Source organism: Galleria mellonella, unplaced genomic scaffold, assembly GCF_026898425.1.
Source record: "Galleria mellonella isolate WM207_F2 unplaced genomic scaffold, CSIRO_AGI_GalMel_v1 utg33, whole genome shotgun sequence".
Classification (NCBI taxonomy): domain Eukaryota; kingdom Metazoa; phylum Arthropoda; class Insecta; order Lepidoptera; family Pyralidae; genus Galleria; species Galleria mellonella.
The window spans coordinates 2,660,847-2,673,831 of NW_026442079.1; the positions used below are offsets into that span (position 1 = coordinate 2,660,847).

At 27.7% G+C, this 12,985-nt stretch overlaps 1 protein-coding gene across 2 annotated transcripts in view; it reads left to right on the forward strand.

The window, feature by feature from the left end:
• The first annotated feature begins 498 nt into the window (after positions 1–498).
• Positions 499–12,985, forward strand: part of LOC113517497 (putative fatty acyl-CoA reductase CG5065) — a 28,443-nt gene continuing 15,956 nt past the window's right edge. The window contains exon 1 of one of the 2 annotated variants that reach the window (XM_052896543.1): positions 499–626. The gene's annotated coding sequence lies outside the window, so the exon portion shown is untranslated. The remainder of the gene's footprint in view (positions 627–12,985) is intronic. The other variant, XM_052896542.1, reaches the window with a different exon arrangement.

Consider the following 12,985-nt stretch of genomic DNA (forward strand, 5'->3'; position numbering starts at 1 on the left):
ATTATCTGTCAATTTTTAATTACAAACTCCAATATTTTTTACAATTAAATATTAAATATCTAATTGTAAAAAATATTGGAGTTGGTGTTTATTTTTGATAAAAACTAATTATATATTAGAGCAAATGCTCTAAAAGCAAATGAACTAAAATGTTAAACATAGAACAAATTGTTAATATTTTTTTGCTAAAATTAAATTTTTCATTTCTTTGTATTTTGCTTTTTTAAACTTCCAAATAACAATAAAAAAAATTTCATCAAAATCTGAAAGTGAATTGCATGTTTAACATATTATTTCTCAATTGAACGTGTTAGTTTGCTACTAGGTTCAGTACCACAGTTAAGAACATATCTAAATGTTCATAAACAGGCTGGCAGGTTGAAACAATACAGCGTTGGAATGTAATTTCGGCGTTTACCAAAAAACAACAAGTATGAAGCAAATGTCACGCTATGACTACTCCAAACTTTTGACTCGTCATGTACGCATAGTTCATGAATGGGACATTATTTAGTGAGGAGACTGCTCGTGGCAATCAGTCACCTGCCGTTGGCGTTCACGAGAGGTGGTTTATAAACATTCACTACTTGTTGTTCAAATCTTCACGCGGTACATATTACCAGTAAGTCAGTGTCTATTTTTTATATCACAACTTTCTAATGTTTCGCCCAAATAACATACAGGCTCGGTTAATCTTGCATCTATTTCTGTATCTTGTATGGAAATAATAGTAAGATAGAACTAAAAAAATAGTGCATGTATTATTTTAGTTCTATCTTACTATTTTTTTTTTAAAAGTAGAAATGCAAACTTTTATAATATTAACATTTTATAAGCTTAGAAATTTGGCATTTATTTAGCGATTTATATAAAATATAAAACAGGGCAAATAGAAGTTAGGTAAACATAGTTCTATATATATACGGATTTACCGTAATATATACATAATATACACATTAAGGTAAATAGGCTCCTCTTTTTTTTAATTAAAAATTTATGTATCTACTTATTGGATTTCTAATATGTAATAATAATCTAACAGTAACAATATAATTTTTAATACTTATGGTTATTTAACTATTATTCATTCACCCGCCCTACCGTACCCTGATGAATGCTTGCGGAAGAAGTCGAAACAATTTCCAGAAAAAATAAATTTAGTAAGTTCATAAAATTACACACATATAACAGTTACATATAATATTGGATATAATAATAACATGTAACAATGTTGAAATGCTATTTATTGCACTTGCAAATAATTTGCAAATTGTGAACCGAATAGGATATTTTTTTAATATACTTGCTCAAAAAAATAAAAATAAAATATGCATTCTGATCACAACCATCGACAATAATAACGTGTTTTTTTTTTTTGTAATTTTCAAATTTTGTATTCCCTGTGGACATCATTATGTCAAAATGTAGAAAAAGGATCGCACACGCTCCTATCATATGTATATAATTTAAATAAATTGCATCTCATTGAAATTGGAACAGATTTATAAACAAATTTTTAACTACTCTAAAATCGCCAGCACTTTTTCTGAAAAAAAAAATATATTTTAAATGGAAATGTTACATGCGACAGCGTAATGGGAATATCTTGATTGATCAAACTTCTTTATATAATATGTATTAGTGCAACAAACAAACAAAGCACCTTTCAAAGTTGTACCATTGATAAGAAAGGATCTGAAAAATTTGTAAGAACCCTTATTAGTAAATTATTTAAATTGTTAAATATCATAAATTTCTAAGTCTACTTTAATGTAGAAGTTTTAATATTAGTTATTGTAATTATACGTAATAATAATTACAATATGTAATACAAAAGCCATGTGTAAAACCATAATAATTAAAATTGTAAGTTTACCTATATATACACATAAATAGTTGTATAGTTCTTGCGTAGTAATTTTTCATTGTTTCATTTTTATTAAATACGATTAGCGCAGATCGTGAGAATGGAAGGTAAACAAACAGAACAATTAAGATGCTCTCTGATACTGAAAAGTGCTACCTGATTTATAATAACTGACCACATAATATTATGATAACTCGTGAGTGAAAATTAAAAGAAGTTATTAGAAGTAGTAAGAAATAGTAATTAAATAAATACTGCTGGACATAATACACGTAGTGTCAAACTAGAGCATGTAGTGAATGCTATAAAACACTGATAGTTGTACATTTATTTTTGTGAAGACTATACCATACCATATTAGCCGCTAACTGTCCACTGATGAACATAGACCTCCCCCTTGGTGAGATTTGCTAGTCATTACCACGCTCGCAGGCTGGTTAGCTTAGACAGACCGCAATGAGGCTTTTATGTTTTAAGAGAAACGCTGCTGCCTAACTCTCGACCATTAGGTTTCCTTAGTCACCTGTTACGACGTTCCACGGGAAAAGAAGGGATAGCCCATTCAATTCTGGGACCTTACGACATAAATACATTCATATTATATATAGATAACATGTAAACCAGAACAAACATATGCACACGAATACAAATATTTGTGTTACGCTAAGATCACACCTGCAATCATTGGAAGATGAGGCAGAGTGTTAAAAGTGGTCAGTATACACCTATACGAGTATAATATTAGACACCTATTATAAAATTCACACAATTAATATGTCATTTTATCATTTTAGGACTACGGCAATATGATATTTTAATATTAATATAGTTAAGCTTGATTACATTGGTATGTTCTAAATACCTCTTAATATTCTTAAAATGCCTGGATAAGATTCATGTTTACGTCATGTCTTCTCAAATATATAGCTATTTATGCTGCATTCCGAATTTCTAATACCATTCCTAGTAATTACTCTGTGGCATTTTCACTTATAATACAAAATTTAAAAAGTTCTTACAAGTTTTCTCATAATTAAACATCACAATAATAACATCTGGTTAAAAACGCATTATATACATTAGAACATTACACTTAATTTGTTGAAAGCATGTGTATTCTTTTCAATAATAACGAATCTATTTTTAAGTTAGTATTAAATCAACCATAAAATATCTACTAGAACATCCGTACGTATTATTGAACGCTAGACTATAGTTACGCTTGGAATATAAGTGTTTATAATTAACTGCGAACGTATTAAATTCTTAATGAATATAAAATCATTTGCATTATTATCTAAATTGATTATTAGATACTTATGTATTTAATCTCTAACCAACTTTGATCTTCTAAAGCGTTAAAAATTTATTTATAATTTTAAATACATTTATACTGATCCATTAGTTATATATATATATATATATATATATATATATATATATATATATATATATATATATATATATATATATATATATATATATATATATATATATATATATATATATAAAGCAATCTTTTAGAGCAAAAATGAAAAATATTCTATTTGACGCAAGAAATGTATATAATAAAAAAACACTTATGTTAGTAAATATCTTACTGTCTGTCTGTGTGTTTGTTTTGGCATCACGCAAGTGCTAGTACATCAAATTGGAGGTAATTTTCAAGTTGTATTCCTGAACGTGTAACTTAAAAATTGGTGTATGCTTTGTTACGCCATCCAGAAGTGATCTATTTCGTTAGTTTTCCTACTTCTGAAATCCACGCATACCAAGTAGCGGACAAAATGCTACTCAATATTGAATATTTTTTAATGGTCTGCTTGAAATATGAAACTTAAGTAATCCTTTACTAAACACATTACAATAATATTTTTCTGTATACAATAATGTTGTAATAACCATCACGAAACACTTTGCTATTTTTTTATTTATATTCTATTTCACCACGACTTAGTATTTTTCTTATTCATCTCACGAAACCAACATAGCTGATTTGATCCTGACCGTCACTAAAAATTTCAACACATGAGAGTTATGTATGAACATCACAGTACATAATTTATGTACGTCCATGTACTTTTCATGTCTGCGACAGTTACCACTGAAATCGGTGAGCTGTCAAATTGTTTGTCAAAATTTTTGGGTAAAATACCTTTGACCTACTGTATAATTTTGGTAGTGTAGTAGTTTAACGCAGTGGTTTGCCTTCCATAGTTACCGAGCTCAATTTCCACATTACACAAATATTTCTATTCATATCTGTCAGTGTTAATCAAGATGTTTTCTATGTTTCTACAAAAAAAATTAAACATGTCTATCATGTGTCTTATATTTATATATTTGTATTTGTTATATTGTTATATTATTGTACAATGACAAACTATAGGTACTTACCATATTTATTGCTAATTAATTATATTCTTTTCCACTAGCAAGATTTAATCTATTTTAAAAATTATACCTGTGATGATTATTTAATTAATTAATTTAATTATTTCATCAAATAATGAAATAATTGTAAATAATGTAACAATGAATATTTTACAAATATAATAAAATTGTAATTACATAGACAATATCTGTACACGAAAACTATTGAAGAAAAAAATAAAGGGAGGTCTTAATAAGAGAAACAGACAATAAAATAATATTATTTGTGTATTTATCTGTCTGTATATTTATTTCGGCATCTCGCAAGAACTACTACACTAAATTCGATACCATAGACAGTCCTTAAGACTTAAAATGTAAGTTTTATCTTTATACACTCAATAAACACATTTGCACATAAGATCACGTTTATCTAATATATAAATAATATTTTATTTAATGATATTGAAAACTTATTTATAGACTATTTTACATACGAAACTCTTGAAATGCGTATATCTCATACTTAATGTGCTTTTTTAAGCGGTAACTGTTTACTGATAACGCAACAGTCAGTAATTTTCAAACGCAAAATAATTATACCATTACAAGATTTTATTGTTTGTTTTTTTTTTTGTTTATAATGAATAAGCTTAAAAATTACTTACCGATTTTAAAAATTACTTTATCTATACGTTATAAGCTCCTAACATAAAAAGAACCCACGATTTAAAATTTTCCTATGAATGACATTTGTACGGCATGAGCTGTGAATACACTTGATGGCACGTAAAATAATATGTAGTACATTATTTTACGTATTTTCAAGAGTTTATAGTTCAACAGGGTTTAAGGGTTTATAGTACTCATCATTCCTCACAAAAAAGTCCGCAAGACTTCTTTATATCTAACTATTATAGTTAAATCACAATAACTGTTTTCTATTCAAATTACTCAAAATATTGATACAATTGAAAGATGACGATATTTGTATCGTATTATTCCTTATCATGTAAATCCCTCTTTTAATTATTCGAATCGGGCCTTTAGAAATTACAACGGGTATAAAAATGCTTCGGTGTAAAAGAAACAACCTTACGCTTTAGTACTATCGTTATCTTCTGTGTCCAAGTACTAATTTAAAATACTAATTCACCTTTCTATCTATCTACCCAGGTGAAGCCGCGGCGGTTGGCTAGTCCTGAACATATTAAAACATAGTTATAGATTTATTTCTTTATATAACTCGTATTTACGATGTTTATTCATGAACTTTAGAAAGAATATATAGATTTACAGTAAAGCTACTGAAAGGCTATTAGGCCAAAGTTCAAATTTTAGTTAATTATCTGATAGACATATGTCAATTTTCATAAACGTCATTACCGCTTTTATGTACATTAAATCAACGCTGTAATAATTAACAATATTGACGTAAGTACAAAATTTCCTATTATATTTACTATAATGAATTAACTATTTATTTGAAGACTCGATTTTTTTTTTATTAAGAGATACCTAATTTACGAGAAAGTACGAGTAAAATAATCTACTCAAATAACATATGACAACTAGGTATAATTAATTATTTAATTGTATGCTTGGCGAATTTTCTTTGTTTTTTTTTTTTCAATAACATATCTAGGCGAAATATAATTAATGCAAATGCGAAAGTCAAAATTTATTATTTCGTGATAGCTTTGAAGTTGATAATATAAGTATTTCTTTTTCTTATGTAACAAAAATATTTATTTTAAACGAACTATCCGCCTTTGTCAAAATAATGTATCGTGCATTAATTAGATTTTTTGAAACTGTGGTATCATATATTCGAGATCTATGATAGAAGATTTCGTATCTAACAAAAATAAAATAACGCATAATCTCATTTAAGTATCGATCCAATTCATAAAATCAAAACAATTTATGGACAGTTTTGGTTTGAAAATTATGCAGTTTCATGAACTGAGTCTGATTTTGAATCAAACACACACGGAGATAAGTGAAAGAATATTTTTATTTTCTTTCCTTACTTTACCAAAATGGGTATATTTTTTTTAAAATGGATGTACCAGACTGTATATATAGAATTGGAGTGTCATATGAAAGGGATTATTTGTAGATATTAAAACAAATTTTTATTTATTTTCATGTTGTATGTTTTCAACTTCTGATCGAAAAGATGAGAAAATCTATTAAAACGAAAAATCTAAAATGATTATAGAATATAATTACAGATAAAAGTATATGTGAATACTACAGGAAAAATAAAACGGTATTTCTATCTATCACAGCTTTTAATAAATTACCAAAATGCTTGTAAAACAAACTCAGTTTAGCGGTCCAGTTTTTATTCACAATTAGGGCCTTAAATAACAAAATTGCAAATTGCAGTATCAATAGTAATATGTATTAAAAGAAATGAAACAAAGGTCGTTTTATCTCATAGGTTATTCATAGACGTCCGAGTACAACTCGTACCTGGCTGATTTTATTTATTTTATTTATTTGACTAAGCACTGCGGTTGTAACAAGAGGAAATTAGTTACTTGTATTGTCTCACTTGTAGAAAAATTTGTAGTTATGAGATTAAAATCGATTGATATTGTCATTTTACGTTTAGTGTCATATTTACCCGATCATATTAAAAATATGGTAACTTCAGTAATAATACTACAAGTAGAATATCACAGTAAAAGTTTTTAAAATTCGAAATTTTTATATAATTGTAAGGAAGAATGGATGTTGATACTCTTTCGCATAAAAATTATCGAATGGAATTTGGTACAGTTGGATATTTTATCTTAATGCAGGATACTTTATATACTGACGCACGCAGACAGACAAAAATTTATATTATATTATAATAACGAATAATAATAATAATTCATTTGCTTTAACATTTTAGCAGTTAATAATAAGGTCTCCATATTTTACCTTACACAGCCATGTAAATACAATTTTTTCTTAAAAAATCTGGCTCTGTGTAGTAATAATGTAGGTAGTGTTAGTCCATTTTATCCTTTGATCGTATTATAACTGTTTAAGATCATTATTTTAGTAAGATATATTAATAAATTGCGACCGTGTAATAATTACATACAGTATCAATTATTGTCAAGTATCAATATCCTTTAATGAGATAATAATGAACTTATTTCGTACAACACAGTACAACTATGTTACTGTACATAATTATACCTAGGAATATAATGATATCACGACTTTAGCCATCTTATTAGTTTTATTCACTTAATTTTGTAAATAAATAAATTGATCGATTGATTTATGCAAATATGGAACATCAAGATTTAGTAATGAATGGGTGGCTTCAGTCGATTGTTTCTTAGGGTAGGCTTAAGGAACAATCGACTAAAGCCGCCTTGCTCTATATCACCAATAAGGTTGAAAAAATTTAAGAGCTAGCAAATAACACTATGTGCTTTCCTTGACATTGAGGGCGCATTTGACTCCTATTGACTCTATTATACAATTTTTATCGAAAAGGGGTCGACAAACTTATCAATCTACTGGATAAAGTCAGTGTTTTCGGACCAAATAATAAAAACAAACCTTCATGATATATTAAAAATACTGCAATTAACTTTATTACTTATAATTTTTTTAAATAGTTCACTTTGTAGATACGAATACATAATTCCGCGTTCTAAATTCAAATTATGCATTAAATGCTTAGATCATATGGTGTAGTATATTAGTGTCTTCATAGAAATGTTTCGAGAAAAATGAGTAAAATTTTTCATACAATTTTGCGTGATAAATAGTCAATAGTGATTCTTTATAACTACTACATTTATTATTTCTTATAAATTCTACATATTTTTAATGAGTAAATAGTCATTTTATTAATAAATAATACGTCAAGATACATTTTACGCGTAAATATATAGAATACTGATAAAAAAACGAGTCAGTTAATTTGACAAAAAGTTGACAGCTGTTTGAGGCTTGATGCTCTATCTATAGAATCTTATATTCAAGGTATTACAATATCTACAGTCATCGTTCGTTGGTATATTTTGTAATTATTGATATCGTTAAAAATGTACTCGTAATAAATCATATATAATATCTGCAAATGTAACATAGTCAAATATTTTTATTATAATTATAAAAGTAATAAAAAATATCTTTATAACAGTTTTTATTAAATATTTAAAGCTAATGGGAAAATATTTCTTCATGTTTATTCATCTGTATAGCCTATTTTACAACCAGTGGTGTAGCTATGACTTGAGAATGCTCTGCTACTCCTCCCACAAAAATGACAATGGAGCCACTTTCAGTAAACCTCTAAATTATAGTAATTAAATTAATTAATTAATGTAAACTGCAATTTATTTTATAGCTTTTAGATAAAAACAATAATTTAATAAATAGAATAATTCTGTATATTATAAGACAAGTGCTTAACAGCATGTTTTTATTAATACCTCTTACATTTTGTGAAACTATATTTTGTTACCATTGGAAGTTAAAATCTTCAATTAATACTTACAAGTAACATAAAATGACAAAAATCATTTTAAGCCATTACGTAATGGCAAATACCTTCTGTTAGTTTATTGTTGTAATAATTGCATTGAAAATAATAAAAATCATTGCTTTACTCGTCTAAAATCTAAATATTAGACATCACAGGAGCAAATAAGTAATAGGTATTTATCATTTTAAATTCCAAAGAAGTGGTAAAGAGGTAAACATGAGATCACCCGAAAGCAGATGTTTTAATTAAAAAAAAAATATTTTGGTCGCTGGTTTCATAATTGTAATTAACGTTTAAACACTTTTATATATCTTATGAACACATTGCCTTAGTATATGCTATAGTACAATTATTAACAACAAAAATATATATACTAATAACTTAGATAATTCACTAGCTATATTTCGCAGTTTCGTCCGTGGTCATATTGATTTTCCTTCACAAATTTGAGCTAACAGATTCATATATATGGTCTGATATTCATATATATTTTTGATTAGAAAATCAGATTAGTAGTTCCAGAGATTAGCGCTTTTTCAAACTAACAAACTCTTTATTATATTATTAGTTTTGTTCGAAAAATTATGAGACGTTTATCAGTAAAAAATACTTCCCTATTTTAGTTTTTACAAAAAATATTATAAATTAAAGTTTATTTATTTATGATGATTATATGTATAGTTTATTTATTTATGACTAATACTAGCAGAGGCAACATGGTCCCTCTTAAAACATCACCAGAAGCCTAACTGCAGTTGCCAACCCGCCTGTCTAACGTGACAATTACTGGCAAAACTCCCCTTATTGGGAGGTCTATGTTCATCAGCGGACAGTTAACAGTCGATATAATGAATACTGGCTTTTACGCGCGACTTCGCTCATATGACTGGAATATATTCACTTACCTGAATAAACTAGTTTTTGTCCTTGTCCATCTTACAAGTACCTGTTTGCTAAATTTCACAGTGATTGGTTAAACATTAAGGTCCCAAGAGATAACAAACTCACTTCCACATTTACAATATTAGTAAGGAGGGGGGAAAGGGATTGTTAATAATGAGCTCTAATAGACCCAATGCTAGCAATATACCCTCTTAGGTCAACCTCCATGCGGTTCCCCCTGGAAACTATCATGGTTAATTTTTGTCGAATTCATCATGGTGGGCCAACTGACCTGCATTCATTCTTACCTATCCACTGGCGCCCCGCCAGTGTATATCGATAGCGCAGGCGAGGATGCCATTCCATTATCACCCATTAAAAAAAATATTAGTAAGGATATAGATATATATATATATATATATATATATATATATATATATATATATATATATATATATATATATATATATATATATATATATATATATATTATATATATTTCTTCCAATTTCAATTTTTCAAAGCTTTCTTAATATAATTATATATGTGGAAGTAAATTTGTAAATTACCTCTTAGGGCCTTAACTACTCAATCATGCCTTATGAAATTTGATTGAGAATATCATAGAATATTTTTATTCCGGTCAGATAACATATCCTGGTTATTCGCATGAAATCTCAGAAAAAAACTAATATCTAAATAGACATCATAGAAATTCAAATTACAAAATTAATTAATATAAAAGTCTACCATTAATAAATACAAAATTGGGACGGAGAAAACAGAAACATAAAACCTATTTTTTTTAAGTTCATTATTAGCAATAATTAACTTAAAAAAAATAGGTATTATATAGTTTTTCAATTACTTTACTTAATATCCTTATAACTTATTTTTTCATATTCTATTCTAGTCCTTAAAATACGTAATCGCTCATTCGACTCAATAATTCAAATCAATATTACTCATCCATCTTACACTAAATATACTACTTTATTCACATGTTCATACAAAATCTGTTGGTAAACTGTAACACACATAGACAAAGTATAAGTGTATTCTCATAAGATAACTGACTAATGAAATTACTAGAGGTGGTTATTAAATATCTATATATTAAATTCTCCTGAATATTGATGGCCATCCATTACGATATCGCTCATACCAGTCCGATATCTTTATTCACTACGAGCGGGTTCTTCTTTTCGATATTATATATTGGATAACCAATAGTTAATATCTATTGGATATATAGGTTAATATATATTTTAACTACAATATATAGATATTGATTTTACCCACTTTTAATTCAGTCTTCATTATTATATTAAATCTATTTTTTGTAACAACTGGCAGTAACGATGGAGCACCGGTAACCTGTTGCTAATTTTATCTAAATTCACAACAGACATAGAGCTCTCTCAAAACAAGTTTCGCAAAATTGTGGTCTATGATGTAAGGTAGTTAAAATGTATTTGTACATTATTTCACTTTTTTTAAAACTACCTATTCAGAAATAGAGTAAATTTTCAATATTTGAAAGTATGACTTAAAAACTTAAAATATACATATTATTACTCTAAAAAACAGTACTTCAAACGAGAATGCATCAGTAATGTAAATATTTACGTACTGACTTTGTCAGACTACCAGCAGTTTTTTGCAAAGTAAAACAGCTGCTAATCATTACAAAATTAAAATAAAATCAACACGAAATGAACCCTATTGATTGTAAAAAGAATGATATAAATTAGTTTACAATTGGTGACGCAAACGTGTTATATAACAAAAAATATTAACTAATTAAGATTTTTGATAGTCGCTTTACCTTTTAATACAAATATCTATGAATACGTGAAAACTCGTTAAACTATTTAAATGATATAGCACATTATGTTCTATTTTATAATTCTACAATTTGATTCCTCTGTTATTGCATTTATTACTACTTATGTGTGCATAGAACATAATATTTTAAACGCTTTTATGATAATTGTACGTGATAAAATATACAGAGAGACCAATGGGCACCGTGGGTTCACCGTGGTTCCGCTAATTAATTTTACTGGTGTAAAACAATAAAGCCCTTATTCATAAAAACGTTAAAGATCTAAAAATATTTTAATTTTTATATAGAAGGTAAAATCCATGTCATCAACAAAATATCTACTGGATTTATCATTGACTTATTACGTACCTTTGTTTCCCTAGTAGATTGTTGTAGAAGCTATTTAGAGATCAATATCTGGAGTTAGGCAAGTGTGTCCTTGCAAAAAAAAAAATAACAACAACAACTCTTGCTTAAGTCTTCATAGTTACATCATAGTTATAATTTACTATTTTATGGTACAAAACACCAACATGGAGTTACTTCACCTGTGAATAGTAAGGTTGCTATTGCAGGTATAATTTTAGTAACAACTTGCTGTCACAAGGTCAGTTCTTGATCTCATTGTGGGTACCTAACAGAGGTTACCAGCGGTTTAAATACTGATATAATTCATATCTCTATCATTACTAGAAAATTATTATATTTAAATAAGAAATAAAGTATAAGTTTATCGTCTAATTTCAAGTTCGCTGACTCATAAATAACATAAAAAATTAAACTTATAATTATTGAGTAATGCCGAGGTTAATACTAAATGGGACATGGGTTCCTGTAAAACGAAGCAGCCGTATTTTCCCGGCATAGGCCACCCATTCCTTTCCCTTGGGTGTCTTACAAGCAACATAGAAGAGCGAGGAATGGGCAACAACGTTTGCCTATTTGCCTGCCAAACGTGACAACTACTAGCAAATCTCCCCCAAGAGGAGGTATATATTCGGCAGCATTATTTCAGCAGCAGTTAAAGGCTGATGGTGATGATGAATTTTCACAATTATATAATATTTTTATATCAATTTGCAATTAATAAATTATTAAGTAAATATGCTCAATAAATGTTTTTGTCAAGGTATGTCAGAATAATTATATTAACAACATTGATATGGTAAAAAATTATTCTAATAAACAATCTCTTTCGATCAATAACCCACAAACCACATGTGTTAAAAGAATCAAGATCTAAGCATTTACTTTCTCTGGCTATTAGTGGTTTTTACGTATTTCGTCTAACTTTCTTGTCTAGCCAAATAACCACTTAATAATTTACGACATTAACATTCTCGCTTTTATATATAAAAATCACATAATACTATTTTTGTACACGCTACCCTCCAAAAACGCCCGATCAACTTTAATGAAATTTTATAAATGTACATAATAGATTCCAATTTGAAAGATAGTTTTTGACTCTATAAATAGCGCTAAATATACAAAAATCATGAGTCGCATCCACCCACACAAAGTTTAA